This window comes from Branchiostoma lanceolatum, chromosome 9 (genome assembly GCF_035083965.1).
Source record: "Branchiostoma lanceolatum isolate klBraLanc5 chromosome 9, klBraLanc5.hap2, whole genome shotgun sequence".
In the NCBI taxonomy this organism is placed as follows: Eukaryota; Metazoa; Chordata; class Leptocardii; order Amphioxiformes; family Branchiostomatidae; genus Branchiostoma; species Branchiostoma lanceolatum.
Window position 1 is genome coordinate 7,630,996 of NC_089730.1, and position 13,276 is coordinate 7,644,271.

The following is a 13,276-nucleotide window of genomic DNA, read 5'->3' on the forward strand; positions in this document are numbered from 1 at the left end:
ATGTGAATCAGGATTTTACCATGGTCAATATTGACCGGCGGAGGCCATATATAGTTGTTATAGTTATCAGCTGTTTATTCTTAATTTTTGTATGTTGTTGCATTTAGTCACTTGATATCTATGTATCTGTTAGCATTTACTTATCTCTATAGTTTACGGAGCCTACAGACCCAGAGAGTTACTTACTCAGTGTTCAATTTTAGTTAGTATAAATTGTCGTATTTTATCATGTATTGTCTATTGAGCAATCGTTAGGAAAGATCTTATTGATAAGCTAGTTGTTTTAGCTATGATGGGGTGTAATGTATCTCGCAATTATATCAATTAAGCCTCAAGGCCACATATATTTCTATCAATAAACCAGTCATATGACGCCAAGAGAGAAGAATTCCAGACGATCTTATGCTTATACAGTATGTATAAAAAATTGTTAATGGTGGCATAGATCTGTTTAGTTTTTAGTAAAAAGAAGAACTTTATTGGGCAACAATTGTAACAGGTACAATGTAAGGCAACTGGTACACACACTACAGTTGAACTAATCAATAATAATATGATTGCTAATATCTAACAATTTTTAAAAACTCATCTGATTTCTTGATTACAGTGTAAACAATCTAGCTATGTATGTTTTTTTTAAACTAATATGAGTCCGTTTAATCAACTCACTTTAACACCTACATCATCATTAACGTACAACATTGTAAGAAAGCTTCGATGAAATCTTTTAAAACATTGGTGGATGTGATACTTTTTCGTCCTCCCAAAAACCTCTATATCATAAGGCAAGGACGTCTACTATGAAACACGAGTATATTAGTACGTTCAAACTGTTGAAAACACCGTGTCCGTATTCATTTCTGTGCTATTAATGCTAAAGCCTATCTCTTGTCAGTAAAGTGGAGCTAAAAAAACTACATGTGTAACGTAACATGACCAATTATCGTGCAGGACCAGTTATCGTCCAGTTTAGGTCATGCCCACATGTCGAGGTGTATTATGCTAAAGCCTGTTCTCATGAGCAATAACGAACGTCATGTATATATAATCCTTAGCCATCTCCCTCGTTTATACGAAACAATTTACGTCCGACGATAAATGGTCATGTTACGTTAGCATGGCACATTCTACAAAGCAGTCTCAAATTCAACATAAGGCCAATTCATGCCCCCCTCTCCCTGTTGCTCCAATGCGGCCTCCAGGATGGTCTGTAACACCTCCCCTGCCACGGAGTTCTTCCCCACCGCCCGGGTCAGCATCTTCAGGGCCTCGGGCGGGATATCGGGGTCTCCACCCCGGAGGTCCAGGTGACGCCAAAGGATACGGCGCACGGCGGACCAGTCATTCTTGTCTTCAGCCTGTTCCTCATGTTCACTCTCGGTATCGGAGCCAGTATTCCCTTGTTCAAGTCCCTGAAGCTCCTGTATCAGTGATGCTATTGCCTCCTCGATCGCTAAGACTTCTTTAAGACTGGGGACAACGGGTGGTTTCTCTTGGTCCCAAGACTTCAGCTGCACATGCGCAGCAGCCTGGATTCCCAGCTGGCAGTATGTTTGGGTCAGATCCGTTATCATCTTCCCATCATGAAACACGCTCATGCGGGCATACACCCTGCGCAGCCTTCGTATGACGTCACTCATGTTTTCATCATTATTCACAGTCACCGCCAGCTTGCCAGCTGGTATAGCAACCTGGATGTCGACCCCAAGCCCTGTGGCTTCGGTCTGTGCGTTTTCTATCTTAAAGAATAATTTGTTTGGGTTTTCTACGGTCTCTTCGACAATGTCATCCTCCTCCATGTCGTCCCACTGCAGACCGAGGTCGTCAAGCCTTTGACGAACATCTGTCACCTTCTGGCCGCCATGATACACCACCAAGAGCGACAGCACTTTCTCCGGTAGCGTGTCGATGCGCTCACCAAGCCCCACACGCAGGGTCAACTCACAGGCCTCAAACGTCAACTCCAGTTCACAGTCCTCCACTAAATCTATACCGTCGCTAAAATGTACGTTTGTCCGACCTCTTATCAGTTTAATGACTGCGTTAGCTCTGATTCCGTAGTCCTTGAATGTACGGTCGGCACGAGGTACGTCTCGACCCCAGCCTCCACCCTCAGCGTTGGTCCAGCTGATTTCATATCGGCCATTATCAAAAGCTTGGTCACCAAAGACGCGAACAATCGGATCTTCTTCGTAGACGTTGTAAGAGTTGCCCTCAACAATCACTTGGAACTCCTTTCCAGCAACCTCCTCTCTCCACTGCTTACAGTCGAACCACAGGCTCCTGTCGTCGGTAACGGCTGTTTCCTCGCTACACGGGCAGATGTAGGTTTGGTCCCGCTCCAAGTCTGTTACCATCACCTTCGACAGCTTGACTTCTCTTTCTTCATCTGAGGAAAACATACGCTTAAGGGCGCAAGCGAGGAAGTGTTTCTTCTTCTTCGACTTCGACACCCGAATTCCTTTCAATGGCAGCAGGTTGGAGCCGACTGGATGGCTCTTTCTGGTTTGATGCAGCCCAGTTTCGCAGACGTCCTGTGGCACTTTGACCTCTGTGCTGTTCTGTCGCCCGAGCAGGCTCACGTTAATGTCGAACTTGTCCCTTTTCACGCCAATAGGTCTCGCCAGTGTCCTCACTGTGTAGTGCCGCTCCCTGTCCTTGTTACCGGCGCCCAAGGTGTAGTTCCCATCATAACTTCCCCCCGCCATCACACCGTCTCTCTCTATGGTGCCTTGTTCGTCATAATAGACTCGGGCCAATTTGATGGCGAGAATGATGCCTCCGATATTGCTGCGTTCCAGGATAGCCGCTTTTTCTTTGGTGGTGCTAACCCCAGCGTCTATACCCACTCCATTTACTTCAGCGTCGACACTCACCTTTCCGTCCTTCTTTGAGGCCTGTGTCTCCACGATGCTGACCTCACTTCCGACCAGCACGTCCGTGACCACCAGGAAGCTGGTCTCATTCCTGATCCCCTCCGCGCTGGTCTGAGCCGTCAGTACAGACAGCGCGCTCCTCAGGTCTTCTATATCAACACTTCTGTGTTCCAGGTTGGTACAGGTCGTCTCCACACAACGCTTGTTCGTTTTGCTGCCCTTAGCCGAAAAACCCACGGCCTCCACTGCCTTGAGACTGACGTTACCGCTCACGCTCCTCTCGTAGCTGTACGTCTGCTTCCAAGACGCCTTCTTCGGGTAGGCCTGGACCGAGACGTCGTCTAAAATCTTCACTGCGTTGGCGTCTTTGGGTACCAGATAGTTGCTCGTCTTCTCTTGGGCCTTGGGTTCGAGGACGATTTTGCCCTGTGCGTCGCACTTCCGTGTTTTGACCAGGACAGTTTTTGGGGAATACTTGTCCACCTGTAGTGCGATGTCCAGGTGCATCCAGCCAGCTCCTCCCACCTGGTCATTGATGATGTCTTCGGCCAAACGGAGACGAATCTTGCCATCTTTGTCCTCCATGATTATGAATGACAACCACTTGAGAGTTCGGTTAGCAAAACACGTTTCGAAGACTTGATTGCGTAGCTACGCAGACAACTGTTAGATATTACTTCCTTGCAGTGTTGTGGCTATAAGTAACTGCCTTTGGTTCTTCCCTCTCAGTCCTTAGCAAGGACTGGTTTCCATATGAAAACAACCCGTCACTTTTGAAGAGACTTGTGACGTATTTCCGACAGGTCACCGATGTTGTCAACTCTTGTGTATATGGCTGTCGATATGAGCACACCAGTACTGCTTGTAGAATCTGCTTTGCTCTGAAATTAGATGGCATTCCGGTCAAACCGGTTTAACGAGGTAGCCTTAGCTGATGTTGGCCAAAGCCGATGGAATTTCATGCATGCGAAAAGTTTTTGTCTTGTGCGGCCGGGAGGCTTCGTCTAACCTACTTGTTAGGTCAGGGGCGCAGTGCCTAGCTAGGTATGCTAACGCTCTAGGATATTTTGCTAATAACAGTATGCTGCGTCAGGAATGTATAACATGGTATCGTTTCTGCATTTGACGTATACGTATAAGAGGGATATTGTATTGCTGAGTTTATATACATTTATAATTGATTAAAATCCTTCGTACTCAGTGGAAAGTTGTTGGCTTTTCCAAAAGCGTCGCGGTGTGAGCAAAGTTGGCATTGCATATAGTACATGTTCACAACAACGTTACACCGCTACCAAAAACATAACCTCCTTGGTGAAGTTTACAATACAGAGCTTTGGTCGGTGTTAATGTGTCAAAAATATACGCCCTTAAAGATTAATCAAACAAGTCGACATAACAACTGAAACACAGAAACGGAAGTATTACATCACAGCATAACGTAAACCAAATAACACTGAAGGACTTCTCCATTTAGAACACACGTTTGTCACTACGCAAATCTCTCATTCGGCGAAGGATCAGAGACTGAACTGAATGGCTAATTCTTCCCCAAAGAAACTTAATGCGTGAAGGTCTAAACGTACGTAAACCGGTCGTTACTTAAAGACATGGAGATTTCCTTAGATCTCTTACAGGAGGATAGCGAAGGACATGTCGGTATCGCGAAGAGTCCAAGAATAATCAGGTCCATGTTCGTGATGCTAGGAGTGTACAGGCCTTGGGCGGACAAAGATAGCCGTGGTCAACCGGTGGTCAACAAACACGAGGATGAAGGTCCCTCTCCGTCTGAAAAAGACGGACTGTTGGTGACGGTACCAACAACGGGAGAACGGGCAGGCCAGTATGGTACTGTTGGATACGGTGGCTGTCGGAGTAATCGCGGTAAGACAAGATACCTTAATCATAGTTGTCAAGGAAACCTTCGAGTTCTTAACCTTTATTCCCTCAAGGTTGTCGTTTGCAAGTAACAAAAAAATGGGAACAATCACAGTAAATGTAAGTTGGACCGGTGTTCAAATTTAGTAAAGAAGTTAATTAGATACTTCTGATTATTTTCTTACACAGATGCATAATTATTTACGGCGTTAAGCACTTTGAGACACGTACAGAAGAGCAAGCTTTAATTTTTAGCGTAACTTAACGCTAGTTGAACCATAATGTCCCATGTAAATAAGGCTAGGAGAAGCAACGGCCTCTATAAAATTACTGATGACTGGGTTTAAGTCGTTACAATGTTCCTGTTTTGCAGTTATTACTTATTGTGTAACGTTACGTGAGCAGGGGAACTAATTATAAAACGCTTTCAAGTTGATTCTTACACTCATCTGCAAGCACTTTGTAAACGGAACGTTTTGTAGTACCGCTTTCTGATATTGGCGATTGAAATTTTCGGACAGTTTCGCGTCGCTGACATAATCACTCTGTATCGGCATCTAGCTAAAGTGAATACTATTTTTCAAAATATGAAATGAAATATTTCCACTTTACCAGGATTGACAAAGCCACGAAAGAGGAAGCGTATGAATCTACATACATGTATAGCCTTAAAGTGAAACTTGGTGAAACGCTATATCTGTGACATTGCATGAATTGTTTTGGGTCAATAGTCAATAGTAACAATAATTGACAACAGGCATAAGCGACACATAGAAATTACCAAGTATTACCTATTTTATTTAAGAATCCACCACACCTTTCGAAAAAGAGTAGGGGCATGCCCCGGTGTGCAATGGTCCAAATCATTCTGCCTGGAGTTGGTGATTCACTACAAATCACCCGGATGGAGGTCTGGCGAACCTCCGTCTCGTATCAGCCATACGGTGATTTACACCATTCACCCGGCCGGGAGACCTACCACATCCCCGTCTTGTATCAGCCAACGAAAGTATGTCACCCCGTAAGGGGTGGTATAACCCCGACGGTGCGTAAGCACGTTTACTGATGATGATGGTAATTATTTATTTTGCTTGCAGCCACTACCCAAGGCTCAAACTCCCGGGGGCTGAAACGCTCGCTGCCAACCGGTTTGTTGGCCGTCTGGCAGGCCGCCTTGCTGGCTGTCCTCGTTTGGGACGCCGCCCACACCACCGAAAACACGTGGGGCTCAGAGGGGCAGACCCTACACTACATCTCCAAACTGACGTTCCTCGCTAGACTGGCTATCCCACTCGTGATCACCATCACCGTGTTACTGCTGGACGTTCTGTCCTGTCGCAGTTTCAAATGGTGGCTGATCCTCCATCACCGCTTCATCAACCGAAGGATGACGTTTCTCGACTTCCACGAGACGAGAGTTCACGAGATCTTGGCTGTGATCTGTGTCGTTGCCGCTCTTGGCGTTGGCCTTGTGGATGTGTGCGTGATCACGGTATTCCTCAAACAGAGCGACTGGCGTCTTGTAGTAAGGATGGCGGCTTGGTGCCTAGCGTATCTGCAATTTGGGACACTGTGGTACGCCATTAACTTGTGCAAATGCTCTCTGCAGGTGAGAACGAGTCGTTGGTGTTTGTAAATGCTACAAGTACATTAAAACGGAGATAAATTGATGGTTTCTCACTTATCTGAATGGGTACCTGACTTCGGTTGGGGAAGGTCGTATTGAAGTCACTTGCTGGCGGCGAATGATAATTGGCCCTTGCGACAGTTCCACAAAATGTGGGACAAATATATACATGGTGCCCATGTGTATTGTTATTGTAAACCCTGCACCAATTCAGCACAGAAAGGCTGCCATTGCACGGGTATAATTTCTGAATATAATCTTCTTACTTCTTCTGACGCAGGCCGAGTTTCAAGATGTCTGTACTTTCCTGCACGACAACATAGAGGACTTGGACGCTTCCAGGGAAAGGATTCGCCGCGCTAGAGTCGATTATAAGGTTAGCACACCTGATGGACCTTTTGTGGGACCTCTTCTTGTATTTGTCTAGTTTATTCAAACTAATGCAAGCTGAAAATGTTCAGATATAGTTTTGTACGTCCGACCTAGTGTAGAAATTTATCAATTTCATGTGTTTCTTGACCGTGAGACAAATAGGTACTTTCATTTTACTTTGCAATTTTCAAACATACTCGAATGGCAAGAATCTACCTGTTTTAACAGGCATTAAGAATCCTGTCTATAGCTACCACCTATCCTTATAGACCATATCTTTATCGGTCCCCTTCATGGGCAGCTTTGGTTGTACTAGGTATATACTGGTAGATATCCTTCTCTGTCCTTGGTGCTGAAAAGGAAATCTAACAACTTTTCTATTAGAATTGTATGGTATTCTTTCCAATTATCATGTGCTGTGTATGCCCAATGGTCCTTGATGATGATTAAAATCTATATTTTCTAGGCTCTTCGTAGTTTCTCAAGTACGTACTTCGTTCTCCACGCCTCTATCTCTGTGTTCGGCGTTGCTGCACATGTCTACTACACCTACGTAATCAGTACCGAATGGGAAGAGGTATCTTGATTAATTAGCATTTGGTGCATCTCATAAGATGTTATGTTTATTTCTTTTCCAGCTGTAGAATAATGGGCCTTTGGAATAAATATGTATATTGCAGTTGATTTACTTTCACGGTGGTTTTATTTCCCGATATGCAAAAAAGAGGTTTTCGCGATGTTTGACGAACATAGTTGAAACAGTTCTGTTGTACGGTAGAATTGCAAAATACATATTCGCTGTGTGATGATTTCGCTGTAAGCTAAAGGTCACCACAAAAATAAAACCACCGCGAACATGTCAAGATTAACTGTATTTGATGATTTCCCGATCGTATCTGTATCTGTATAGCCGGTATAATAACAATAATAATAATAATGATAGTAATAACGGTTCTTATCAGTCAGAAATTACCCGTGCAGTGGCAGTCAGTGCTGAATTGCTTGCAGGGTTTACAATCACATAATACACAACAGATACATGTACATATTTGCTCCACACTTGCACTTTGTGGAACTGTCGCAAGGGTCAGGGCGGCTGCCATTCAGCGCCAGCAGGTGACCTCAATACGACCTTCCCCAACCGAAGTCAGGTACCCATTCACACCTGGATGGAGTGAGGAAAGTCGTGTAAAGTGCCTTTCCCAAGGGCACAACATTGGGGCATATCGGGATTTCACATCATTTTGTACATCATGCATAGTCTGGACATTTTCCTTCTCTCTTCGTGTTTGAAAGGTGGATCCCAGCACTCTCTGGACCGTGGTTATGATCTGGACCGAGACTGTGTTCTTCCTGGCCGTGCCAGTAGCCTGTCTGGGCGAAGTCAACATAGACCACACCTGGCACCTGTTCCAGATACACTGCTGCCCCGCCCAGCGTCATGGCAACGAGAAAGAGTGGAACAAGTAAGTCCGTATGTAACATGGTGCATTTGATAGAGAATTCAAAACTTTGAAGCCACGTGCAGACAATGTGAATACAAGTCTAAGTACCTGTACAGTCAAACCAGTACAAGTAGCCATCGGCTCTACATCGTCTAAGACCTGGACATCAAAAAATGACGAACATCAACGCAAAGTATATCCATGTTTGAATAAAAAGAATGGCTAGCAAAGATGGACGTATTTTTTTCATTTATCCAGGATTGTGAAATATGTACGGGAGGCAGATCCACACAAAACAGGGCCGTGGAAGCTGGTTATTCTGTTCACAGTGGTTACACTGTTCGGGACGTTGCACCTCGCCAACCAGAATCCCCATTTCTACCCGGCCCCAGCGGTTGCTAACGGCACTGCAGCCACAATTTTGAAAAGAATGATGCATGAAAAGTAAACTGTGTGGTTCGGTTCCTTCGGATTCCTATATTTGAGGAAAATAATTAGTCACTACCAGACTAACTACGTCGGCTATATGGAAAATATTTGCCAGGGTTTCATTTCCAGGTTCCGTTAGGCCGGGCCTAAACCTTGCGAAATGTGATCCTCACCGTAGACTGACTTTACTGGCTAATTATTCCCTTTTCTGCCGAATTCTCTACGCTAGAGGGCGGGGTACATAAGCTACAAGTCGGGGTACATACGCTACAAGTCGGGTAACATACGCTAAAGGGCGGGGTACATAAGCTACAAGTCGGGGTACATACGCTACAAGTCGGGGTACATACGCTACAAGTCGGGGTACATACGCTACAAGTCGGGGTACATACGCTACAGGTCGGGGTACATACGCTACAAGTCGGGGTACATACGCTACAGGTCGGGGTACATACGCTACAGCTCGGGGTACATACGCTACAAGTCGGGGTACATACGCTACAAGTCGGGGTACATACGCTACAAGTCGGGGTACATACGCTTCAAGTCGGGCCGGGGTACATACGCTACAAGTCGGGGTACATACGCTACAAGTCAGGGTAAATACGCTACAAGTCAGGGTACATACGCTACAAGTCAGGGTACATACGCTACAGGGTGGGGTACATACGCTACAAGTCGGGGTACATACGCTACAAGTCGGGGTACTTACGCTTCAAGTCCGGGTACATACGCTACAAGTCGGGGTACATACGCTACAAGTCGGGGTACATACGCTACAAGTCGGGGTACATACGCTACAGGTCGGGGTACATACGCTACAAGTCGGGGTACATACGCTACAAGTCGGGGTACATACGCTACAAGTCGGGGTACGTACGCTACAAGTCGGGGTAAATACGCTACAAGTCGGGGTACGTACGCTACAAGTCGGGGTACATACGCTACAAGTCGGGGTACATACACTATAATTCGAGGTTAATGTTTGGGTTCGGACCTTTGAGACTACTTTGGCTCCTTTTCAATGTTCAAACATATACCAGCGCCATGGTCGGCTTTAGGCTTCACAATAGTAACCTTTAATTTAGTGCTATACAATAAAAAGCTGTGAAACCTGCTTTTTAAGGCGTTTGTATATCAAGGAATGTTGAGGTTGCTGTATTATTTCTGAATATTTGCATCTTCAAACATACTCAGTGAATGTCATGGAAGACTTGTAGACTTCTTTTGCTCAGTTTTTTTATCAAATTAGGCGAAGTTAGCAAAACATACAGAAATATCAAGAGGACCATATGTTGAATTTGTGCTTTATTGTAACTCACTAACTTCTTATCTTTAAACTCTGGTATTGTCATGTTTACTATGAATGAAAACAGTTTCTTAGTACTTGGTGTTAGCTGTTGGATCTATATACATGTAGAAGAAATCTGACTGACTGTCTTAGTATGGAAAGTGTTTCATGTATGTTGTAAAAGACAGATAAACAAGGATGTAGTCTTTACTTAGTTTGACTGTAAAACATGTTTATGATATCTTTTCAAGTATACTTGTGTACACATGTTAGAATTCACACTAAAGATTTGCTAGTCAAAGACTTAACATCTTATTCAAAAGTACCATTCTTAAATGTGAAAATAAAGGACTTGCTGTTGTAAGGACATCCATTGTTTACATGATGGCTATATACCTGATGTTATTTACTGCTACTAGTAACAAATAGACAAACCCCGTGAAATACTTAGTAGGAGATGAAGGAGGAGGTAAGACAAAACACATATTCACGGTGTCATGAATTCGCGGTTGAAAGATCAGAGCGAAAACAAAACCACCACGAACATTTCGAGATTTACAGTACCACCATGTCGATTATGAAACCACGGATACAGAGACACAAAATAACCTCCTTTCTCGAAGGGTGCATGTGATTTATGGTTCAAAAGCGCCACAGAACGATTACGATTAGTAGTGCATCAAGAGAAGCGACAGTATGCTGCAGTCTAAATACGTATCGCCAGGTGTCCTTGATATAAAATACGGTGTAACTGACATGTCCTTGGTGCTGAACAATGTCTACACAACACCCCCCTCACTCATACATGCACAAACTGGCCTGTTATTTACTACTACTGTACTAGTAACAAATAGACAACTTCAGTGACATACATAATAGGAGATAAAGAAGGAGGTAAGACAAAACACATATTGGCGGTGTCATGAATTCGCGGTTGAAAGATCAGCGCAAAAACAATTAACAGTACCACTACGTCGATTATGAAACCAATCTATCGTGCTGTTCTTGAGTTATCTTGATCTTCAGATTCACAGACGGTGCCTGAAATAACCTCCTTTCTCGAAGGTAAACAGGGTGCGTATGATTAATGGTTCAAAAGCGCCACACAACGTTTACGATGTTGATTTGATTATAACGTTATGGATGACATCCGCGCGCGCATCAATTTTCGTCCATTTCTGAAAATAACAATAAAAGTTTTGCAAAGCAGCTACAAAATGAGCAAATATATGCCGCAAATTGCAAAAGATACTGTAAATGCAGAAATGTTCGCGGTGGTTTTATGTTTGCGGTTTTCGCGGCGACCGTTTCACCGCGAACTTTAAACCACCGCGAACATTTTTGTCCAATACTGTTAGCATTATGTGACTATAGCGCTGCTGCAAACGTAAAACCACCGCGAACGCTCCAGTTTCACCATATCGCGAAATAAAAACCTGCCTACCTGCCTACGTGGACAGGCCAGAAACTGGCCCCTTGCTTTCCAGGTGGATAAAAACCATGCGAACTTAAAATGCATTTACAGCTATAATTACAGGTGTATTTCTGAATAAGGAATACTAATGTTGTAGAATGCCAAAGACAAAGAAGAAGACGTGAAAGAGCAAAAAGAAGAATCAAGTATTTTGTGTGTTTAGTCATTTGTTGAACTTTCCTGACCACATAGATTTCATATTGAAAACAACTTTTTTTCCAAAACTTTTTTTATCCGCACGCTCGCATCAGTTTTGGGGTTCACAGAGAATCTCAACATTTGGAAATTGTGATGAGTTTTGATAGTTTTGTTTCTAAACCGTTAGAGGAGCAGTTGGAGAAAAAATATATTTCATCATCCACCGCATTTGAGATACAGAAGTTACAAACTCTTCCCACACAGGTAATGTTGCAGCTACATGTACTAGTAATCAGTTTCACTGTCACTGGTAAAATGGAATAGTCCAAAGGAAATGTTAAACGAATGCCGATTGGACAACGGAGATTTGGTAATATGCATTCTAACATCTCATTGGTCCAAATATGCATCAACAGCTTGTCTCCCATTGGTTGTTCCTGGTTGCCATGCCAACGATTTGTTTACCTCTTGGTCAGCTCAGGTCAGAGTAGTTCGAACGACCGCAGCGAACGAATGGCGGACTTCACGCTCTTAGACTTGACAGCGCAAAATGACGTGATGACGAAAAATCAAGATCTTCAACAGCCTTTATTGGTGAGTTTGACATTGTAAAATACCTGTGGAGATTTTGTAGGGAGATCTTCCCGGAAAAATGTGTAAAAAGTACTAAAAACATACTCAACACTTACAGTTCCAAGTTCCAAAAACCAACATGGCAGCATTGTTTGCGTACAGAGGGCAACATTGATACAAAATACTTTACCAAATGGATTTTATGACCATCTGTAGTGAGACAAACGTGAATAATGAGTTCTAGTGCCTACTAGTGGTGTAAACTATTCGCATACTCAACGACGTTATATACAACTGCGTATGTCAGCTCCGAAATAGACCAACTCAGTTGCTTGACTAGTGTCGGGTTAGGACGAATTTATACAAAAGTCATGTGTTGATTGAAAATGCAGGTCAACAGCGATCTCTGTAAAGAATTAACTGCGTACAGGTATCTTGTAATTTGAAGGTGGAAGGGTGTAGTAAGTATAATTACAGTGTTGTGCCAGAACACTAGAGAAGGGAGCCTCCTTCGCATACTTCTGGAGCGGTGGCGTTTACTAGTTTTTTTTGGGAGCAGGACAACTCCCCTTTTCCCGGCAATGATGGAGAACCTTAGCCAATGTTAAAAATTGCGAATCAGTGCTCCTCCCAAAAATAAACGAAACCGCTCCAGAAGTCTGCGAAGGAGGCTAGTGTAAGGGGCTAGATGTAAGGGTGCAATGTGTGATTTGAGGGTCTTAATGTTTCAGATGGATGAAGGTGGCGCACCCTACTTCTCGGAGGAGAAGTTTTACATGGGGACTAATGGCTACAACAACAATCATACATCTGTGGTCCCTACGGCACAGGAGTTTTACATGGAGACCCATGGCAACTACAACAACCCTGCATCTATGGTGCCAATGACACAGGAGACTTACATGGAGGCCCCTTACTGCTATGCCAACCCTACCACTATGGTCCCTACAGCACAGGAGTACATGGGGACCACTTACTACATCAACAACCACACAGCAATGGCACAGGGGAGTTACATGGAGACCCCTTACGATAGCAACAACTCCAGTACAACTATGGTCCCTACGGCACAGGGGTATTACACCTTCATGGGGACCACTTACTACAACAACAACCATACAGCTATGGTACAGGGGAGTTACATGGAGACCCCTTACTATAGCAACAACACCAGTA